This window comes from Rhinolophus hipposideros, assembly GCF_964194185.1.
Source record: "Rhinolophus hipposideros genome assembly, chromosome: 9".
NCBI classification, from domain to species: domain Eukaryota; kingdom Metazoa; phylum Chordata; class Mammalia; order Chiroptera; family Rhinolophidae; genus Rhinolophus; species Rhinolophus hipposideros.
The window spans coordinates 60700539-60722414 of record NC_138055.1 but is presented as its reverse complement, the minus strand read 5'-3'; the positions used below and the strand labels follow the sequence as shown (position 1 = coordinate 60722414).

Sequence of the window (21876 nt, the reverse complement as noted above, 5' to 3'; positions counted from 1 at the left end):
AATACTTAATCGTGTTACAGTTGCCTCAGTATTCAGTACGGTAACATGCTGTACAGGCTTGTAGCCTAGGAGCAACAGGCTGTACCGTACAGCCCAGGTGTGTCGGAGGCTGTACCATCTAGGTTTGCGTAAGTGCACTCTGTGATGGTCACACAAGGACGAAATAGCCTAATGACTCATTTTTCAGAATGTATCCCTGTCACTTAGCGATGCGTGACTGTATAGTTAGATAACAAAATGCGTGGTGTCAATAAATTCTGTGAGAGTTAGAAAGCGAGACATCAATATCAACTAGACCAGCAAGGCCAAGCTTTATGGAAAATGATTTGGGACCTTGAAGGATGGTGTTTAGGATATTATTGCTCTATAACAACGCCCCCCCCCCAAAAAAAAAAACACACAACTTAGTGGCTTGAAACTCCTACTGTCATCTCCTGGGTCCACAGGCTGACTCAGCTAGGTGGTTGTGCTTGGGGTCTCTGATGTGGTCGGTTACAGTCAGACAGCAGCTGGGACTGGAGTGACGCAAGCCTCCATGGGCTGGCTGGCTTAAGACGGCTTCTGCCATCACACGTCTGATGCCTCAGCCTCGTCCACGTGGCTTCTCCCTCCAAAAGGGTTGCCTGGACTTATGAATGGCAGTCCAAGACACAGGAATACAAAATGCCAGTCGTCTTTAATAAGAGTAAGCCCAGAATTGGCATAGTGTCACTTCTATCATATTCTAGTCGTGAAATCAGTGACAGGCCAGCGCAGATTCAAGGGAGCAGAGGAATAGATAGATTCCATCTCTCAGTGGGGTAGCAGCATGTGTCTCCAGAAGAGAAGAAACTGAGGGCAGCTCTTTGGAGACAAGCCATCCCAGATGGGCAGACAGAGGAAACTCACAGAATGAAGACGCAAGAACCAGAAGAGGACCACGAAGAGATCTGAAGGCTTGTATACAAGGGAAATCAGAGTACAGCCGACCCTTGAACAACATGGGTTTGACCTGCGTAGGTCCACTTCTATGAAGGTTTTTTTCAGCTGACCTGCACAGTTCAAACCACGTTGTTCAAGGGTCAACTGTACTTGCAACTGAAACAAAGAGTCTGGGTCTGCTCTGATAAACCACGGGCAATCACTGAGTTCTTAGGTCACAAAGTGGCTTTCACTCATTCAACACCCCCGCATGCACTGTTTGCTTCCTGGCATCTGGGCTAAGTGGTGCACATGCAAACATACACAAGACAGGCTGGGACAGCCACCAAGGATCAGTTTTGTGAGAAATGCAGATGAATGAATAGGCAATTACAGTGCTGTATGATGACTGCTAACAAAGCAGAAAGTGTAGGGTGTTATGAGAGCATCCAACTCAGAGAAGGAGGCAAGAGTGAGAGGGAGAGGTGGCTGCCAGTGTTGTTTTAAAAAGATCCCTCTAACAAAAGTTCATGGGCAAGATTGGACGAGGGAAAGACAGAAGCCAAGGAGACCAGTTAGAGGGCTGTAGTAATAAAGGTGATGGGAATTAGACATTTTGTATTCCGCCCCCATCTCTAATGAATGAAGATTTAGCCCTGTGAGGGAGTATAACCAGATCATGGTGGGGTGTTAAAGTTCTCATATCGCCCCTTTTAAAGATGTGATTCTTCCCAGTATACAAAGTCATCTGATAAAACTTGTAGAATGACAACAGGTGGCTGAAACGATGCCGCGGCATTATTTGGCGTACCTGGGAGATCACATCAAAGGCAGCGGAATGGAGTGTTCTTTCTTTATGCCCCAGAAGCACCTCCGTGACTCCGAAGGAAGAACATACTGTACTCTTTGGAGGCACACACAGAGTCACTGACTAACCTTTAGGGGAGGAATTTTGATTTCGTTGTTCTTGTCTAAATAGATAAGCTCTTGTCTTTAGGACAACACCTGCGGTAAGCTGCTTATATGCTGTACCAAGGCAGCAGCTTGCTTATCATCTCCGAGAGACCCCTCTCCACCAGAAAGCAGACTCCACTGGGCCCGCCACTCGCTTGCTATGCGTCTCCACTACCTGTCGGGGGTGCGCTGCCAAACACACAGCAGAGGCTCCGCGAATATGGGACTAGCTTCAAGTGTACCTCAAATTCTGTATGGATCACAGATGGTGATGGGGCCAGGTACACTCAGAGTACTTACCTCTGCATCCCAAACTCTGCCAAGAGCTCTAAGTGTGCAGTTAGTTAACTATTTAGAGAAATGGAGGAGCTTGCACCCTATTACCAAGTGCACAGGAATAATTACACTCAGCCCTGGTATATAGTACATTATAATAACCTATCTAAGGAAATCGGTGACAGTTAAGTCAGTGATATGAAGTGGCATCTTCTGTCTATTTTCAATCCTTACTGTTGTCAGGCGCCTCTTTTCCTGTCTAGTCCTTTCCTTCTTTGCTGGCTTTCATTCAAGACTCCTCCCCAGGGACTCCGTAGGTGTGGAGGGGAAGGGAACAAATTAGTGGGACTGTCCACTTTATTCTTATTAACTGGGCCATTGTTAGTAGTGGAGAGAAAAGAACTGGGGAAATGAAAAAAAGAAAAATGAGGAAGAAGGGGATCACAACAAGCAGAGAAGAAGAGAAGTGGAGGCAACATGAGGACGGAGGAAATGGGGGAAGAGCCCTCATGGTCTAAGGCAGGGAACAGGCTAAATACTAAGACAGGAGGTGGACAGAGCCCCTGGTCATGGTCCGCCAGCCCATCGGCCAGGCCCTTGACGGTTCCTTTCCTCTGCTTTCTTTTGCTTTGTCATTTCACTGGTAATAGCACCTCTCTTGGCTTCATCAATTTTAAATAGTTAGTTCATAGTGAAATGCTACATGAGTTTTCTATTGCTGCTGTAACAATTACCACAAACTTAAATGCTTCAAACAACACGATTATCTTATAGTTCTGGAGGTCAGTAGTCCAAAAAGGGTCTTACTGGGCTGACATCAAGGTGTCAGAAGGGCTTTCTGAAGGTTCTAGGCAAGATGTGCTTCTTTGCCTTTTGCCGCTCCTAGTCAGCCTGCATCCTTTGGCCATGGCCCCCTTCCTTCTTCCTCAAAGCTAGCAAAGGCAGGCCAAGCGCTCACCTGGTGTCACTCTTCACTTTGCTTCGGAAGTTTCGTCTCCTTCTGTCACTCTGGCTTTTCTGCCTCCCTCTCCCACTGTGATTATATTGGACCCACTGGATAATCCAGGATAATCTCCATATTTTAAAGTCAGTTGATTAGCAACTTTACTCCATTTGCGACCTTAATTCCTCTTGGCCATGTAACCCAACATATCCATAGGTTCTAGGGATTAAGATGTGGATATCATTGGGTGGGGGCATATTGTTCTGTTGACCACAAACAATGTATATATAACCTTGCTGAAACTATACTGTTTCGAATTTTCCCTAGTATTCCTGAAACCCAAGAATTCTGAATGTCAGTTATTTGTTTGTTTTTCCTCTTATGGGTTTGTTGGAAACAGAAGTAACAATCCTAACCATCTGTCGTTTAAAGAAGGGAAGATTTATTGCTTTGACTAAAAAGGCACTTGTCACAACAGCAATACTATATACACTTCAGCAGAGACAAAGCCCCTCCTGCAGAGGCTACAGCATACTATAATATCAGCATGTCACCTGACCCCACTCTCCTGTTACCAAAGCCACACATCTCTCAGTGGTCATGCATCTTAGCCCTGAAAGGCAGTCAAGAGGATCTGGAACTCTAATGAAGGGGCAACATACACATGCACAGTCCCAGGGGACCCAACTGTTTGTTTGGGTCAGTTTTATAGTTTCTGTAGAACCGGAAGGCTGTCATGCAAAATAATGACTCCTGGCCATTTATTTGTCAATCCAAGTAATGTAATACAATTGCTACTGCAATTGGCTAGCAAGCAAGAGGGGCTTCTAAGACTTCAATCAACAAGAAAAGACTGGGATTGACTACTGTTTTTGACGATGTTGGTAGATGTCACAATTAGGCACAGAATATACAGTTAAAATTACCAAGGAATATATTTTAAAGAAAATAATACATTTCTGCTTTTTCTCTTTTTCTGAGCCGTGTCCTGAACCAGCAGCAGGGCCATCCCAGTGCCCATTTGGCTGGGCACTTTAAGTATATTATCTGTGATCCTTGGAATAACCTCTCATGGTAGGTGCAACAAACGGGGAAACTGAGGGTGAGACTAACAAATTCACCTGAGGTCACACAGCTATTAAATAGCAGAAAGAAAAAATAACCCTCTGAATACCTGACTCTTAACGCCCGTGCTCCTCTTGCACAGAGTAACTCACTGCTGGACCATCTGATACCCATAATGAAAGTGGTAGTAATGGAAACATGTAGGTGTTCCACTGCCAAGTTCCCGAAGGCCCCGGGTTTGTTTCTGCCTCCTCAATCAGCTAACTCTCTAACCAGCACTGACTCCCCCAATTTCCTGATTAGCGACTTGCTTAGAGTCCCGTGATGAGTCAGGATTTCACTGTGAGTCTGGTGCCTCATCACTTCTCTGCAAGGATAGCCACACATTACACAGGAAGAAATGAAGAAACTAAGAAACAAGAAGAGGGAAGAAATAAAGAAACTGAGAAAAGAAGTAAAAAAAGAAAAAAGACAAAATCAGAGCACATTTATTTGTTTAGGAAGGAGTAGCTCAAGTTTGTAGAACATGAAAAAGTCACACATACTATGTGCCACGGGAGGACTAGAAAGCATTGCTGTGCAAAATTCAGAAATCTTGATTTTCTATTATGTACTTAGAATGCATCATCAGAGGAGATGTATCTTTGAAATCAAATTCAATATTTGACCAAACAATTAAAAATGTTAATTAAAAACAAACAGAGCCCAAACCAACAATAGCCTAAATATTAGGGAAAATGCCTTTTGTGAATTAAATCCACTTAGTAATATATTCATTCTTAATGTTAGATGGTTTCTTTTTTTACTAAGGCTTTGCAAGCTTTTAGTTTACAGAAAGATGCTATTGTTGACGGATTAAATTTTCCTGAGAACTCAGTATTATTTTTAAATCTAAGAATGAACATGCACTGCAGTAGGAGACGTAGTCTCACATTATGCACAAACCTTCCCGAAGGTATGACGAATCAGAGCATTTCCCAGGTCCCATACAGTGCACAGCACCGAACTGTGGCTGGAACCAGTCCTTCAGAATAAGCGGTATCTCTAATTTCGCTCACCTCCACAGAAGCTAGTATACTGGAGGAGTCACACAGTGATGCTCAATAATACTGGTTAAATAAAGAAATGTGTGTTACGTACAGTTGACCCTTGAAAAACGTGGGGGTTCAGGGCACCAACACCCTGCGCAATCAAAAATCCATGCATTACTTTAGACTCCCCCAAAATTTAACGACTAATAACAGCGTACTGTTATCCAGAAGTCTTACCAGTAACATAAACAGTCGATTAACACATATTACGTAATACATATTTTGTCATATGTATTATTATACACTGTATTCTTACAATAAAGTAAGCTAGACAAAAACTTAAGAAAAATCATGAGAAAATACATTTATAATATGTATTGAAAAACATCCATGCATATGTGGATACATGCAGTTCAAACCCATGTTGTTCAAGGGTCAACTGTACATATATTCACTGACTCAGAATTACATGAGCACATTTATTTTCCAAGGCAAAACAATTCAGGTAAAACTGCCCTCCTCTTTTCCAGGCTCCCTTTCTTCAAAAACCCTTTTCCTTTTAGGTTTTCTTCTTCAACATTGCTATTAACATTAATTTTAATTATTAGGTGGGTGCAAAAGTAATTGTGGTTTTTGCAATTATTTTTAACCTTTTATACTGGAATTACTTTTTTTTTTTTTTTAAAGATTTTATTGGGGAAGGGGAACAGGACTTTATTGGGGAACATTATGTACTTCCAGGACTTTTTTTTTCCAAGTCAAGTTGTTGTCCTTTCAATCTTAGTTGTGGAGGGTGTCATTTCAGCTTCAAGTTGTTGTCCTTTCAGTCTTAGTTGTGGAGGGCGCAGCTCAGCTCCATGTCCAGTTGCTGTTTTCTAGTTGCACGGGGCACAGCCCACCATCCCTTGCGGGAGTCGAACTGGCAACCTTGTGGTTGAGAGGATGCATTCCAACCAACTGAGCCATCCGGGAGCTCAGCGGCAGCTCAGCTCAAGGTGCCGTGTTCAATCTTAGTTGCAGGGGGCGCTGCCGACCATCCCTTGTGGGACTCGAGGAGTTGAACCGGCAACCTTGTGGTTGAGAGCCCACTGGCCCATGTGGGAATTGAATCAGCAGCCTTCGGAGTTAGGAGCACGGAGCTCTAATCGGGCCGACCTGCAATTACTTTTGCACCAACCTAATAGAATCCTGTACAAAATGCTGGGGAAGAAGAGACCGAGATACATTTGACCTAGACTCCGAAGCTTCACAGATGGCCTCTAATTTGGTGAGGAGCCAGGATGGATTTTAGCACTGTTTTCTGCACCATATTATATCCTTTAAAAATGGCAACTCTCCCTTCCAAAGGAACATGAATATGACTTGAGTATCAACTTAAGGGTCCTTACCCAAAATAGACTCAAGCGGCCTACAAAAGTGCTTGAAACTTCTGCTTACACCATAGGGTGAGCACTGAAAATTGCTATTGCTACCATCCAAGTACAATTGTTGTGTTAACACTTTCACATTATTCATATTAACTATTTAGTCACTCTGTAAGTTTTTTTAAAAAAGTAAGGTAGGGAAGTTCAGAGTTTAGATGATAATAAAAAGCCAGAAAGAGTCTGGAGCATAAGGAGAGGCCTGGGGGAGGAGGAGGAAGAGGGGATTGTAGAGGTAGAGAACCATATGGTGAACTAGAAATCAGCCTGAAGGCATTGGCTACCATGGGTAAAGACAATGATAAAGGAAACTAACATTTAGAAAAAACTAATTACACAACAGGCAGGCCCTGTGTTAGCATATACTTAGCGTATACTGAAGGAGAATTTTGGTTCTTATTTATAGTTATTCAAACTACATTCAAATATATCTTTTGTTGTTGTATTATGTGATTTATTTTTTTTTTTTTAAAGAAAAAGGAAGGAAGGAAGAAAAGCGCCTTTTCCTAGAGGAAAAGTACCGTTGCTCTTGGTCTAAAAACCTGTGAACTAGAGACAAATTATCTGTCCCACACACCCCCAATACACATGGTGAGGAAGGCACAGGATAACCATTATAAACACTATCATTCAACAAGGGCGAAAGGAAAAGGCATGTAGCAGTCTCTGGTCCATGGCAAAGCCAATGGGCACATATCGCCAGTTTCCCGGTTAGGATTCTCTTCTCAGGTGCAGTGATTCCCCTCAGCTCCTGGCTCCAGCCTCTGAGTTATCCTTCCTATTCCAGAAAATACAGTCCATACTTTAAGTTCAGTAGTTTGATGAGCCTGCTTCCTGCCTGGGAAGTTCCAAGGTCTTAAAAGCTTCTTTTCATTTTGAAGCCATCTCTGTACCTTATTGTCCAAGCTGGTAGTACTTCTTTTTACAAGTATAATTTTCTTAAAAGCTTTGCAAGTTTCCTATAAACCTTACTGATCTTATTGAGGTTTACTTCATTAGACAAAAGCCACATCAACAAATCTTGTCTACTTGGCGCTCCCCGTAAAGCTGCTGTGGATCCATGCCCTTAATATTCTTTTAATTCCTGTTGTTTAATTGAAAGGATCTTTAAAGCTTTAAGTTTTTGCAAGGATATAGAAAAGCTTAGAAAAGTTTAAGGCATCACCTTAAACTTTTCTGGGGACTTAATAAAATAAAGGCTTTTACAATCATATCCTTAGCTTCATCTTTACCCTGAGAAGTTTTTGTGGCAGAGCCGTGAATTTCACTTTTGTCCTGAGGCCTTTTTGACTTTGGGAATATTTTGCTGGGAGAAACTGATCATCAGAAAAAGGTTTTATCTTCTAACCCAGCAAGTCCTGACTCCCGTACATTTCCTCCAAATTTTGCTTGGAAACTGAGTAATTTCTTCTAAAGCACATCATTATCTGTATTTTATGATATACAGCTAAGAAAACCCAGGTGAAAGCTTTTAACCTTTAACCTGAAAACTCTTTAGGCTGATCCAACAGTTCATTAAGTATATTTTCAATTTCTACATTATCACAGGCCAACAGTTTTATTAAGAAGGGCTTTTCCTCCACCTTTAGTAATTTTTTCCTCATTTTCCTTCAAGCCCTACCGACAACCTCAAGAGCCATTGGACTTCTGCTAGTAATCTCTGCAAGGGCCCTTCTAACTTACACCTATAGCTCCAAAAGCCACTGTCCTGTTTTAGGTTTTGTTATAGTAATATTCCACTTCTGGATCCCCAAATCAGTTCTGGTTACCTATTGCTACGTAACAAATCACCCCAAAACGTCGGCTTAAAATAAATATTATCTCTCATGGTTCTGGAGCTTTACTAAGCTTAGCTAGATGGTTCTTGCTGGGGGTGTCTCATGAGGCCACAGCCAGATGGTAGCTGGTGCTGGAATCATCTGAAGGCTTGTTCATGCATATGGTATGGCACTGGGTCTGGGAAGACGTAATAGCTGGGGGCAGGACAGCTGGCGTTCCTCAGACATCTCTCCCTATCTCTCTGTCATCTCCGCCTGGTCTCTTCAGCATGGAAGCTTCAGGGCAGTTGTGCTTACTTGTGCTTAGAGCACCAAAAGTATGTATCACGAGAGAGATGCCAAGAGGAAGGCAGAAGCTCTATCACCTTTAATGACCCCAAGAATCACTTAAGTGTCACTTCTGTCATATTCTATTTGTTGAGGCAGTCACAAATGCCACTTGGGTTCAACAGAAGGGAACATACTCTTTTTTTTTTTTTTGTAATGAAAAGTGTCAAGTATTTGCAGATGTTTTTAAAAACAGCCATAGTTGGGAAAAAGGAAAAAGAAAGGAAGGCTTAAGAACTGTTGTTGAAACTGATGGCCCCAAATTTTGGGCAGTTATAGTCACAAATGTGAGTAATGATGGTCCAAAGCAGGTCTGGGGTAACATACATTTAAATGTATTAAATTATTCCAACTTTTTATTCTCCAAGAAAGACCTATTTCTTTCTTCAGTTATTGAGAAAGGGAAGGGGAGGGGAGTGGAGGGAAGGGAATAGGAGCAGCAAATGTTTCATCAGGAAAGCTATGTTCTAAAGCAGGATCAGCAAACCAGGGCCGGCAGGCCAAATGTGGCCTATGGCCTATTTTTGTATGGCCCAGGAGCTGAGAACAACTCTATGTTTTTTAAGAGGAAGAAGAAAAAGAAGGAAGAGGAGGAGGAAGAGGAGGAGGACAAGCAGCAGCATATGCAACAGAAACCATACGTGACACACAAAGCCTTAGGATGTTTACTATCTGGCTCTCTACAGAAAACCTTTGTCGATCCCTGTCGTAAAGCACTTTCAAATGTGTTTTCAGATGGTTACCATAGATAGAACAGCAAACATACCTCTAGGATGCTTTTAATATAGACATTTTCCTTACAAAATAGTGTAGATATTATAGTAACACAGGACCTTTTCCTATCAACTATCCCTTTTCTATTGTATATTCAATCTCAGATCTCCATATTTCCTCTCATTTTTTCTCTATCTACCTACCAACATTCTCACCTCTTCATAATAAACAATCCTTCTTCTCCTACCACTTCCTTCAAGTTTTGTGTTCAATTTTCTTTTCCCTTTGTGTAACTTCTCTCCTCAAAAGCCTTAAGTGTTTCTCATTCCTAAAGAACAGTCATAAAGGCAACCTACTGAACTGGAGAAAATATTTGCAAATCTTACATCTGACAAGGGATTAATATCCAAAATATATAAAGAACTCATATAAGTCAATAGCAAAACAAACAATTGAATTTAAAAATGGACAGAAGATCCAAATAAATACTTTTCCAAAGAGAACACACAGATGGCCAGGTACATGCAAAGGTATTTAACATCACTCATCATCAGGGAAATGCAAATCAAAACCACAATGAGATATCACCTCACACCTGTTAGAAATGGCTATTACCAAAAAGATAAGAAGTGCTGGCCAGGATGTGCAGAAAAGGGAACACTGGTGCACTGTTAGTGGGAATGCAAATTGTTGCAGCCACTATGGAAAACAGTATGGAGGTTCCTCAAAAAATTAAAAATAGAACTAGCATATGATTCAGCAATTCTACTTCTGGGTAATTGTATGACGGAAATGAAAACACTAACCCAAAGAGATACATGCACTCCCTGTTCACTATGTAGCATTATTTACAATAGCCAAACATGGAAGCAACCTAGGGTATCGATGGATGGATGAAGATAATGTCACACACACACACACACACACACACACTATTCAGCCATAAAAAGGAAAACTCTTGCCGTTGGTTACAATGTGGATGGATCCCGAAGGCATTACGCTAGGTGAAATAAGTGAGAGAAAGACAAATACCTATGATCTCACTTATATGGGGAACCTAAAAAATAAAAACAAGTAACAACAAATTCATAGATACAGAGAACAAACTGGTGGTTGCTAAAGGCAACCAGAGGTGGGGGTGGCCAAAATGGGTGAAGGTGGTCAAAAGGTACAGACTTCCAGTTATAACGTAAGTCATGGGGATGCATAGCATGGTGACTAAAGTTGACAATACTGTATCGTATATTTGAGTTGCTAAGAGAGTAGATCTTAAAAGTTCTCATCACAAGGAAAAAAACTGTAATAATGTCTGGTGATGGATGTTAACTAGACTTATTGTGGTGATCATTATGCAATATATACATAAATCATTATATCGTATACCTGAAACTAATATGTCAATTATAGCTCCATTAAAAAAAAAAGTCAAAACTCCTTTCTCTTGCAGGTCACTCATGATCTAGCCCGTACCCGTATTTGCAGCCTTTCTGTCTACACCAGCACCTATCCTCCTGGCCCCCGATTCCTATGTACCATCTATGATAGACTATATGCTCCTAGAAAGTCCATGTCTTTTCATGTACCCATAACTTTTCTCAATCTGTTTTTATATCCAGAGATACCCAGTCCTTCATTCCTGTCATAGAGAAAACACGTTTATTCCTCGTGTCTTTCACACTGATCCCCTGATCATGATCATGATAGAACTTGTTGGCTTGCTGCTCTGTGTCCCCATGGCACGCGCCTGTGTATGGATCAACATAGCACTTGTTTTATTGTCTTCAGTTATCTACATACACGTCTCTTTCCTCAAATAGAAAAGCTATTATTCATCTTGATACCTATAAGCACAAAAATTAACAATTGTTTAAAAAAATGATTGAGTGAGTGAATGATCCCAGATCCTCTTCCTTTTCTCCTGAAAACCCGCCCTATTCTCCAAGTTCATCCAGGGGTGCAGCGCTGGTGTTCAAATTGATTTCCTTTTGTTCTTGCACTTAATGGCTTTTCTATTCCCAGAGCCCCTAAATTCTGAACGAAATTAGCCAATATTCTTTTTAGGAATTTTACAGCACCATTTAATTAAATCATTTTCTCAGCACTTCAATACCATCTACCCCTCACATGACTTTTCACTTAGCCTAGCTTGATTGCATGCATTTCGTCTTTACTCCTCCCAACAGTTTTCACAGTGCATGATATATGAGTATGTACCTATAGACCACCACCTTATTTTTCTTGCTTATCTTTTCTTATATTAAAAAAATACATAAGACCTGATATCTCATCACAACCACCTTTATATATCCAAATGACCATGACTTTTGGAGAAAGCAAATATTATTTTTACCAGTCACATTGAAAGACATATAAATTATTCTATTAATTGAAAAGAAAAGCCAAGAGGGACATGAAAAAGGAAAAAAGACGGACATTAAATCAAAATGCCAAGTTCCAAAATGACTTTGGAATTTGCACACTAACTTTTGGGATAATGCATGTGTTTTTCCTTGGTGTGTAATTTGCTGGGAGTGGTGGAGGAACCTTCTGCCTCAAGAATCCTTGGTTTGGGGTCTGCCTTGACTATTGGAGAATTCCTAACCTTAGAAATGGTGGCTTTAATTCCCCAAAGTAAAATGGTAATGAGAAACTCGATTAACAAGGAAGGCGTCATAACAGAATCAGGAAGAGTTTAAGAATAGTCAATTTAAGCATAATGCACTCCACAGGGTTCACCAATAGTCATCAGAGAATACTAAAAGAACTAGGAGTTGTAACATCTGCACAATGGTAATTATCCTTAATATGCCTCTAAGACAAGTTTAGTTCCAGGGTTAAAATGGAAAATCCTATTAATCTTTGTGTAGTTTTGTATGGGTTCTCACTCCTCCCTTTGGTTCTCTCAGCCACAGGATTCTTTCTCGTGTTTTGTTTGATTGTTGTTTGTTATTTTTAGTTTGTATTATGGAACCTTCCAAGCATATACAAAAGCAGACTATTACACAGAGCATCCATATATCCATCACCCAGGCTCAACAAATACCAGCACAAGGGCAGTCTCCTGTCCCGTGTACTCCCGCCCATGGATGTGCCTCCTCCACCCCACAGATTATTTTGAAGTGTGAAGCAAATTCTATACATCACATCCTTCCACTGATAGATCAAAAATTAACAATTCTTGAACTTCAAATATTCAAGTCAGTATTTGAATTACTCCAGTCATCTCATGTATATTTTTGCAGTTGGCTTTCATTAAATCAGGATCCAAACAATTTCTACACATTGCAACTGACGGCTGAGTGAGTCTCTTTAGGTCCATTTCAAGAAAACAAAAACACTAACAAAAGAGATGCACCCCCATTTTCATTGTGGTATTATTTACAATAGCCAAGATATGGAAACAACCTAAATGTTTAGAAACGGATGAATGAAGAAAATGTGATACACATATATACACACGCAATGAAATATTGTCATAAAAAAGAATAAAATATTACCATTTGCGAAATCGTATAAACTTCGAGGGCATTGTGTTAAGTGAAATAAGTCAGAGGAAAATACCCTATGATCTCACTTTTACTCACATGTGCAATCTTAGAAAAAAAAACAAACACCTGGGGCAGCGGATGGCTCAGTTGGTTAGAGTGTGAGCTCTCAACAAGACTGCTGGTTCAATTCCTGCATGGGATGGTGGGCTGTGCCCCCTGCAACTAAAGACTGAAAATGGCGACTGGACTTGGAGCTGAGCTGCGCCCTCCACAGGTAGATTGAGAGACAACGACTTGCAGCTGATGGGCCCTGGAGAAACACACTGTCCCCCAATATTCCCCAATAAAACAAAAAACCCCAAAAAACAAACACCTGAGCTCAAATATACAGAGAACAGATTGGTGGATGCCAGACAAAAGTGGGGTGGAGGTGGGTGCGAGAGGTGTAAAATGTGTAGAGGTCAAAGGTACAAACTTCTAGTTATAAAATAAATAAGTCATGGGGATATAAGGTATAGCATGGTGAATGCAGTTAATATTGTATTGCATATTTGAAAGTAGCTAAGCGAGTCAATCTTAAAATTTCTTATCACAAGAACAAAAATTTTGTTAACTATGTATGGTGATGGATGTTAAGTAGACTCACTATGGCGATTTCTCAATATATGCAAATATCAAATCATTATATAGTAGAACTGAAACTACCATAATGCTATATGTCAATTAGACCTCAATTTAAAAATAAAAAGGCAAACAGAATGGATTGTATATACAAAGTGATACCTTGGCTTATGAGACAGAGAAAAATCAGAGTAATGAGAGAGCTATTAAGAGTAAGGGAATAAAGTTGAAAATCTCAGGTGGTCCGCCAGGTAGTGAGTCCAGCCCAGAACATCTCAGGTGCTCTCCGGAGCGGTGTCAGTATCAATATAAAGGAATCCAATGTTAACACCTGCCGTTCATGGAACATTTGAAGAGGCCCCTAAATTCACAAAAGTTTTTACTTAAACGGTAAAGAAAAACCTCTGTGTGGATACAGAGAACCCAGAAAAGAACCATCAGAGAATTGAAAAAACACACACAAACATAGCTCTTTATCCTCCATATCTTGCCTATTTAAGTATTTCTTGGTTTTAATGTGACATGTTAATAATCACGTACAGTTGACCCTTGAATAACATGGAGTTAGGGCTGCTGACTTTCATGCAGTCCAAAATACATATATAACTTTTGACTCCCCCAAACTGAACTAGTCATCCCTCAATATCCACGAGGGGTTGGTTCCAGGACCCCCAATGGACATCAAAACCTGCGGAAGGTCAAGTCCCTGATATAAAAACACCGTAGATCAATGCATCCAGTTGGCCCTCTGCCTCTGAGGATTCCCAATGATGGATCAAAAATACTATCTCCATTCACAGTTGGTTGAACCCCTGGATGGAAACCTGGGAATAGGGAGGGCTGACCGTATATTTACTGAAAAAAATCCACATATAAGTGGACCCCGCAATTCAGACTAGTGTTGTTCAAGGGGCAACTGTATATTAGAGAAGTACAGTAAACTACAAGAGCTGTAATTTCAAAAAAAAAAAAATAAAATCCATTTGAATCTATTGGCTTCCCTTCCCTTTTTCCTTACAATTTATTTATTTTTAAAGATTAGGTCATTTGTCCTGTGGTGATGTCACATATTCCTCTGTATCGTAAATTTCTTATAAACTGGCAGTCAGATCTAGAAGCTTGAGGAGAGTCAAGTTCAATTATCGGAACTTCAAGGACGGTGCTCTGTACTTCTGTTGTATCACCTGAGGAGGCACAGAATGTCTCGTCTGTTTTTGTAATATTAATATTGATCAGTGGGTTCAAGTATGGTCAAACTGATCCATGCATTAAATAGCTCCCCATCAGCATTTCTCTTAATAGTTTTAACAGCCATTGAGGGGGCCTAGCTTGATTATTTCATTAGCTGTTGAAAAATGTTAATGTCCTATTTCTAGCATACCGTCCATATTTTTAAGCTGGAATTAGTCTAGAATGAGAAAATCTCCCTTGCAACTATTCAGTTACCCTAAGGTGTAATTTGTATTAGGCAGGACACTTGATTCTGGTTCCTGTACTCAGTCCAGCGAAGCTCATAATCGGGGTCTCCACTGCTTGTACGGTCACAATAAGCCAACACTTCTGCTCTAGGGAGGCGCGTTCTATGAAGCCAACTCCACAGTCTACTCGTGTATGCCCTCTTGCTTCTTTAAACTCTGACGTTTAGAATGTACATCACAAAATGTGATGTCTGACTACCTTGGGAAGACATCTAATGATTGTACATAGCCAGACATCACATTTTCTGATGCTCTAGTGAGACTCAACTATAATTCTTTTAAATGCTGGTACAATTATAACAAAAATGGATGCGGACAATGGCTCTTTAAAAGATACAGGCATACTAGCACTAGTGGTTCTTGAGCAAGGGCTCTAGAGACTGCGTGGAACTCAGGTCTGAAAATAACCCAGGTGGCCCATGGATAGGACTTGCTACATTTGTATTATTACAGACAGATGTATTCCCATTAGAATACACATTGCTTTAGGGGCAGAGCTTTGTTCATTTTAGTCTACTGTGTGTCCCCAGTGCCTGGTATACAGCAGGTATTAATATATTTGTTAAATAAAATGAATGGATTTATTTACAATATATTTATTCTGTATGTTTCATTCACTAAACAAGAAATTAAAGGTCAATTGGGTTCTTCTCACTGATAAGTCACCTAAAGTCTTATTAAATAGTATAAAAAGTTGTTTTTGAAAAACAGGAAAATATAATTCCATTTGCTTATTTGTTTTTAGAGTTTAGTCAGCTCTTTATGCCACCTATTTGGGTAACATTAAGTGTTACTATTAATACTACTCTATATGTACCTATATAATGCTTTTCTCTTTAATGAGGGCTTTTGAATATATGGGGTGCTGAATATTTAAATAGCAACCTCTAAATCTTAACTTTTTTGTTACTTATGTTGAAAGTGGTATGGAACACCCATAATTATAATCAGAGAGCAGGTAGAAAATCTCTAACAGAAAACACAGCATTACAACTACCTGAATGATCTAAATTGCGGAAGTCCCAGACACTTTTTAATCCCTAATTTACTTGACTTTTCAGCAACATTTGACATGATACAGCCTTCTGAGAAAACTTCAGCCCCATGATAAAACACTCTCTTTTATAATGGAACTAACAAACTTTGAAACCTAACTAAAAGCAAATGATAACATTTTAAGAAAGTGTTGTTTGAGGTTGAGAAAGGAGATCTAGGTACTTATCCTTTAAAATCAACAAGACTCGTATCTTGGGTTTGTCTATATTTGATATAATTAAAAGACCAAATCTGTACTGTTGGGTGTCAATGAGGCAGTTTCAAAGGATCCTATTCACAAATTTAGTAGCCAGAAGTCTGTGTAGGTGCAAGTCCATATATGTGAAAACATTACTCTTTTACAGAAAGGTGACTGTAAAATGAAAATTTAACCTGAAAAAAAACATGTAATGTAACTCTCAAGAAAGTACACTATACTCCATGTGGAACTAGTAGCAATTCTGTTAAACAAATTCAGATAACACCCCAGCATATTAGTAGCAGATAACACAAGATTACAGTGTAAGCCACCCAGAGTATCACTCAGTTATCAACAATTGCACTGCTCATCTCTAAGGTCTCCATTCCAGTTAGACTACTGGAGGCTACAATCAATCAAGAGACCTTTCTAAGCAACATGATGTATTCTGAGGACTCCATACTTCTCTTCCCTCAGCTTTCACCCACATTTTTTTCTGCCAGGTCTCAAAGGTGAAGAAACTCAGTTTTTTCACCCACCCACACTTTGATTCTTAACCACTCCATGTTACTTCTAGTTGTGTTTTCCTTTAGGGTAGTGACCTTGCCATACAATTGTTTTTCTCATGGTGCCTAACAGTGATAATCTAACAAAATTTAGTGGAAAAAAAATGGCATTAGACAATCATTCAGGTGATTTTTAATATTTTTGCCTTATCTACATTATCAGTGGCACCAATTGCTTTTTAAATTTTATTACAATGAACATAATTCTCCTCTTGGGTATTACCAATCTGGCCTAACTCACTTTTGAAGGCAATTGCCCTATTTTCCTTTTGTTGCAGAAATTAGAATGTTCAGTGGGGTTAAGCAATAGTACCTCCCAGATTTCTTTACTATTGAGGGCATGGGGTGCAATAAATAGGGGAAGAGAATGTGTAGTTATGAAGAACTCTCATAGCTTTCTTAGCACCTTGTTCCTATGTAATCTCTGCTGTCAGGTTCCTCTGGCAATTCTTTTGGGGCTACTCTACAAGACACAGTATGTCCTGGGTCCACCTTTACGGGTCAGTCTTGCCTACCTGCCAAAAGGTAATCTCATTTTTAAATAGTTTATGAAGTTTTTATATATGAGATTAACAATCAGAAACTCACTTTAAGGCATGAAGCAAAACTGGGTTCCCCAAGAATCTTCTCCAGGTGTCCTATATGCAATAACAACTATATTTCCAATAATTGAGGATGACATTTACTAAAATGTCATTACCATAACCCAGCTTTTCTTTGGTCAGGTACTTACATAGAGAAGGGCACCCCAAATACTGTCTTATTCTTTTCCATTAGTGGCTTTTTGCTAATTCAAATGATTTAAAATAGGTTTTTAACAAAAAAGTTAATTGTGCCAAATGTCAAAAACACCAAGATGGTAAAGCTGTTGTACTTTTGATAAAACAAATTCATCTTGTAGGAAACTGTGAACAGTAAAAATGTCCAGTAGGTAATTTTCACCAGGGTGTAGAGAAATGTAAAAGGGAAAGACTGATACATTTTTAAATTGGAGATTAAAGCAGAAATAGAACTATGGCATTACAAGCTGGCTGGGGGCAGTATTTTCTCTTGTAACTCAGCAAGTAAGAGTAACATGGAAGTATCTTTACATCCAACAACTCAAAAATGTTCCTATGTGGGCAACAGAGTTTTGGATGAAATTTACTTTAAAAAACGAAGGATAAACTACGAATATCTTATCTGTATAGTACAACCTCCTATCTGCTGATCCACCGAAGTTCAGTAAATTACTGGCAGAATTTTTAATACTTTTGGGGTACAGGTTAAACAGTGTAGTGGGAAAGATGACCTCTGTGAGATGAGGATTAGCTTGGTTGGCTGAATGAAGTGTTTTGGAAAATGAAAGTTTTCATAGTACAATTGAAATTTTCTCTGTAAATCAAGATTTGAAATAGCACTGAGATTTTCATGATTTCAAAGAACTGGCACTTAAAGTCCTGAATTTACTTTGCTCTTTGGTATCAAGAAAAACAAAACAAAAGAGCCAACTCAAGTATTTTTGCATTTTAAGATTCGACATAAGGTTCCTTACTATTCTTTCCACAATGAAGCTCCATCCAGATGAGATCAGATTGAGTAAGGTTATCGCTCAAAGCTAAACCAAACCAAATCAAGGCACACTTATTAGATCACTTTTGAATTACAAAGGCATCAGACTCTTACTGAAGGGGACAAAAACAATTCAGTTGGTTTTTAAATATTTTTCTCCTTTTATGTGCCTTCTTCTTAGTAAAGAATTGCCTTATTTTTTTCAATTAAGCATCAAAACTTAAACCACAGAAAATTGTGATTATATTACATTTAAAGCTAATTATTCTGCACAAATCAAAACGAGGGCAGTTTAAGAAAAGTACTCAAATTTACAACCGATGCATCTAAGTGAAATTAAAATTTAAAAGATACAATTATCTTCTTTTCCACCCACATAGACTTCGGGGTATTTAAAATACCAAGTAATTTCATTAGCTATCCAAATTAAATTTTCTTTATAAAAATTCTATTTTTCTCTTTAAGATTATTGGTACTTTACGAGTCAAAATGGGCGTCACTGGATTTTAAACCCAAAGTGTCCAGAAACCATACTTTTAACTCCTACCTGGATCCTTTTCACCCACACTAACATGCAATGCAAAAGTAAAATATATAAATAAAAAATTATGAGAATCAAAGGGAAAAAAAACAACAAAAGAAACCCCAACCACACCATCAGAATTTGAGCCCCCAAAGTTAAACTAAAAAGAAAAAAAACCACTCCACACTGCGGAAAGAATTTATTTGCCTCATTAAAAAAAAAAATCTCAACAGTGCATTTAATTATAAATTCAATCTTCTCACGCAAGGAGTTGCAAACAAAGTTTAAACAGAAACGTTTAATTGCTTTAGGTTTACATTTTTAAAACTCTTAAGTTTACCGAGGGAACATATCAAAAAGCCAGATTTCAAATGTTTTGAGGCATAAACTTCATAATTAACGGGTCTACTGTTCTGCCCCCAAAGCCAGTTCTGCACGACAGGACAGTTCACTCTACTCCGATCTGCGGCTAAAGCACGAAGTAACATAGGTACAAACTAAATCCTGCATCACCTGGAAGAAGTGTGAAAATTATTGAGGGTGGAAAAGTTGTCTGTCATCATCTTACACAATTTCCCTCCTTCCTTCAAGAGTAAAACGCGACCCCCCCCCCCCCCCCCCGCTTAAAACATGTCCCAGGCCACCCTTCTCCCCGTACGTCCTCCTCCCCTCTAGGAATATATGCAAAACTAACGGTTTCCGCGGCGGCCGCGCCGGCCGGGGCTCCGCACGCTGTCCCCGCGCTCCCGAGCCCCGGAAAACAAAGGGGATTCCCAGCCATTGTCCTCCGCTGAGCATCACCAGCACTAGCAAGGCAGTAGCTTGCGCAGTTATCTCCACAGCGGGCAATGTCACAACCCGACCAACAGCACAAACTACTACCTCAGCCAGGGCCATGGTGTCGGGGCGGCACCGGACCACGCTGCGGGCGAGCGAAGCGGCCGCGCTCCTCCGTGCTTCCTCCGCCGCCGAGACCCGCCCGGCGCCCCTGCCCTTCCCCGCCGCCCCACGCGCGCCCGGAGACCCCGCCCCGCGCCGCGCCGCGCCGCTCAGCCGCCCCGAGAGCCCGGGGGATCTGGGGCGGCGCGGCGGGCAGGCCCGACCCCGCGTTCTCCACGTAACCGGCCTCTCTGGAAAGAGAAAGGCGCGGAGAGGTCGCGGCGGCGGCGGACGCTCCGTGCCCGGCCCCAAGGGGAGCTCGTCCCCGGAGCCACTCAGAAGCAGGAAATGGGCGCCAACGCGCAGCCACACGCCAACGGGATGCGCACGGTCCCCGAGAAGCAGCGAGCAGCGCTCCCGCGCTTCGCACGCCAGAAGATCCGGGCCGTCCCCGCCGAGCTCCCGCCACGTCTCCGGGCGCGCCGCTCGCGCCCCTCCCCGCCCCGAGCCCGCGGAAGGGCCTGGGCGGCGCCGCGCTCCCAACATCCGCCGCCAGGTCCGCTCTCCGCACGGGTGGACGCGCGGGGCGCTTCCCGCAGAGGCGGACACCCGCTCCGGCGGCGCGATAAGGAACGCAGGCACGGCCCGGAAGTCCCCAGCCACACTCTCCTCAGGACCCTCCGGGGCAATCCGGTACACCTTGGCAGGAGACGAGGGAAAAACAAAACCCCCGAAAAACTAAAACCGGGCCGAGGCGGCTTGCGTGGCAGCGGCGGCTCAGCGCGCGCAGACACACGAGCCCTCTCGCGCTCCGCCGCTCCTGTGCGCCGGGACGAACCATAGAGATCACTTAAGCAGGCTCGCGCGCTACTCCCTAACACGTGACCGCCCCGCCAGGCTGCCCCCCCCCCGCGCCGCCATCTTACATCCGGGACACGGCGGTGTCCGCTTTCCCCGCCTTGGCAAGCTTCGACGTGTCCCTGGAAATCAGCCCCCAGAGGGGGGACCCGATTCCACGTCACCGAAGTGCTGAGGCCCCGGGCCATGCCCCCCAGTCCGCTTAACGGGGCAAAGCGGAGCACCTAACTTGTCCCGGTGTCGGCCCGCAAAGAAAATGGCGGCACTTACCGCCGTCTAAGTTGACACGTTGTACTCTGTCTGGGGTCTCAAGTTTCCGGCACCTCCTTTCCCATCCCGCAAGGACACAGCCAGTCGCGCTCCACCCCGCGGCGTGGCCACCGAGCTACATTCCTTAGAAAACCGGCGGGAAAGCTGCTGCGCGGCTCCTGTTAATGCGCAGGCTCCCGGGATGAGTGGGTTCCCTTTTTTTTTCTTAAAGGCCAAGTTTGGGAGAAGGTGACTGCCCTGAGCCTCAACTGCTGCCGGGCCAGAAATGTTACTTTTTTGCTCCCATTTAGGGATTTTTGTAGTAAGTTAAATAATTTTAAAGAAAAAAGTAAGCAGGGGTTGCCTGATAAAATACAGAACGTCCAGTCATGAACGAATGTTTTAGTATCCTCTGTACTAAAGAACTTCGTTATCCGAACTTCGAATTTAACGGGGCGTCCTATGTTTTTATCTGCTGAATCTGGCTATCCTCGTACTCATCACGGCGCTGAAAACAGACAAAAGGAAAGAACGGAGGAATTGGCGAGAGTGTTGGGACGTGGGACGCACTGTACACAGTGATCTTGATCCTTTCCTGGAAGCCCAAGGGCTAAAATCCAGAGTCTGGGAACAACGTGTAAGGGGCATACATGTGTAATTTCTTTTTGAAAATGTAAGATTTCCCCCCCCCTTGAAACCAGTACAATATAATTTTTAGTAACATCCTCTCGCCAAGAAGCTCACTGCAAATTAAAGATTACGTAACACTGTCGTTTCGTTTCTGTTATATATGGTATTGGTGATGGGACACAATTTCTTGAAAAACAAGTTTTCAAATTACAAAGCATCCTGCCTGACATGTTTCAAAATAAATATATACAAATTTAGAAAAAAAAATGCTTATTCTTAGTTTAAAGCAACTGCTGAAGGTAGTCTGCCTAGGATGTACAATCTGAATTATTTCCAATTAACAATATGTATTTTTGTGTGTATACAGACCACACTTGAATTCAATACTTC

At 41.6% G+C, this 21876-nt stretch overlaps 1 long non-coding RNA gene across 2 annotated transcripts in view; it reads right to left on the bottom strand.

The window, feature by feature from the left end:
* The window catches only part of LOC308502445, a 79392-nt gene extending 58010 nt beyond the window's left edge, over nt 1-21382 (bottom strand). Inside the window, exon 1 of one of the 2 annotated variants that reach the window (XR_013994040.1) lies at nt 20878-21382. This is a non-coding gene — a long non-coding RNA (uncharacterized lncRNA). The remainder of the gene's footprint in view (nt 1-20877) is intronic. The other variant, XR_013994041.1, reaches the window with a different exon arrangement.
* Between the last annotated feature and the right edge of the window lie 494 nt (nt 21383-21876).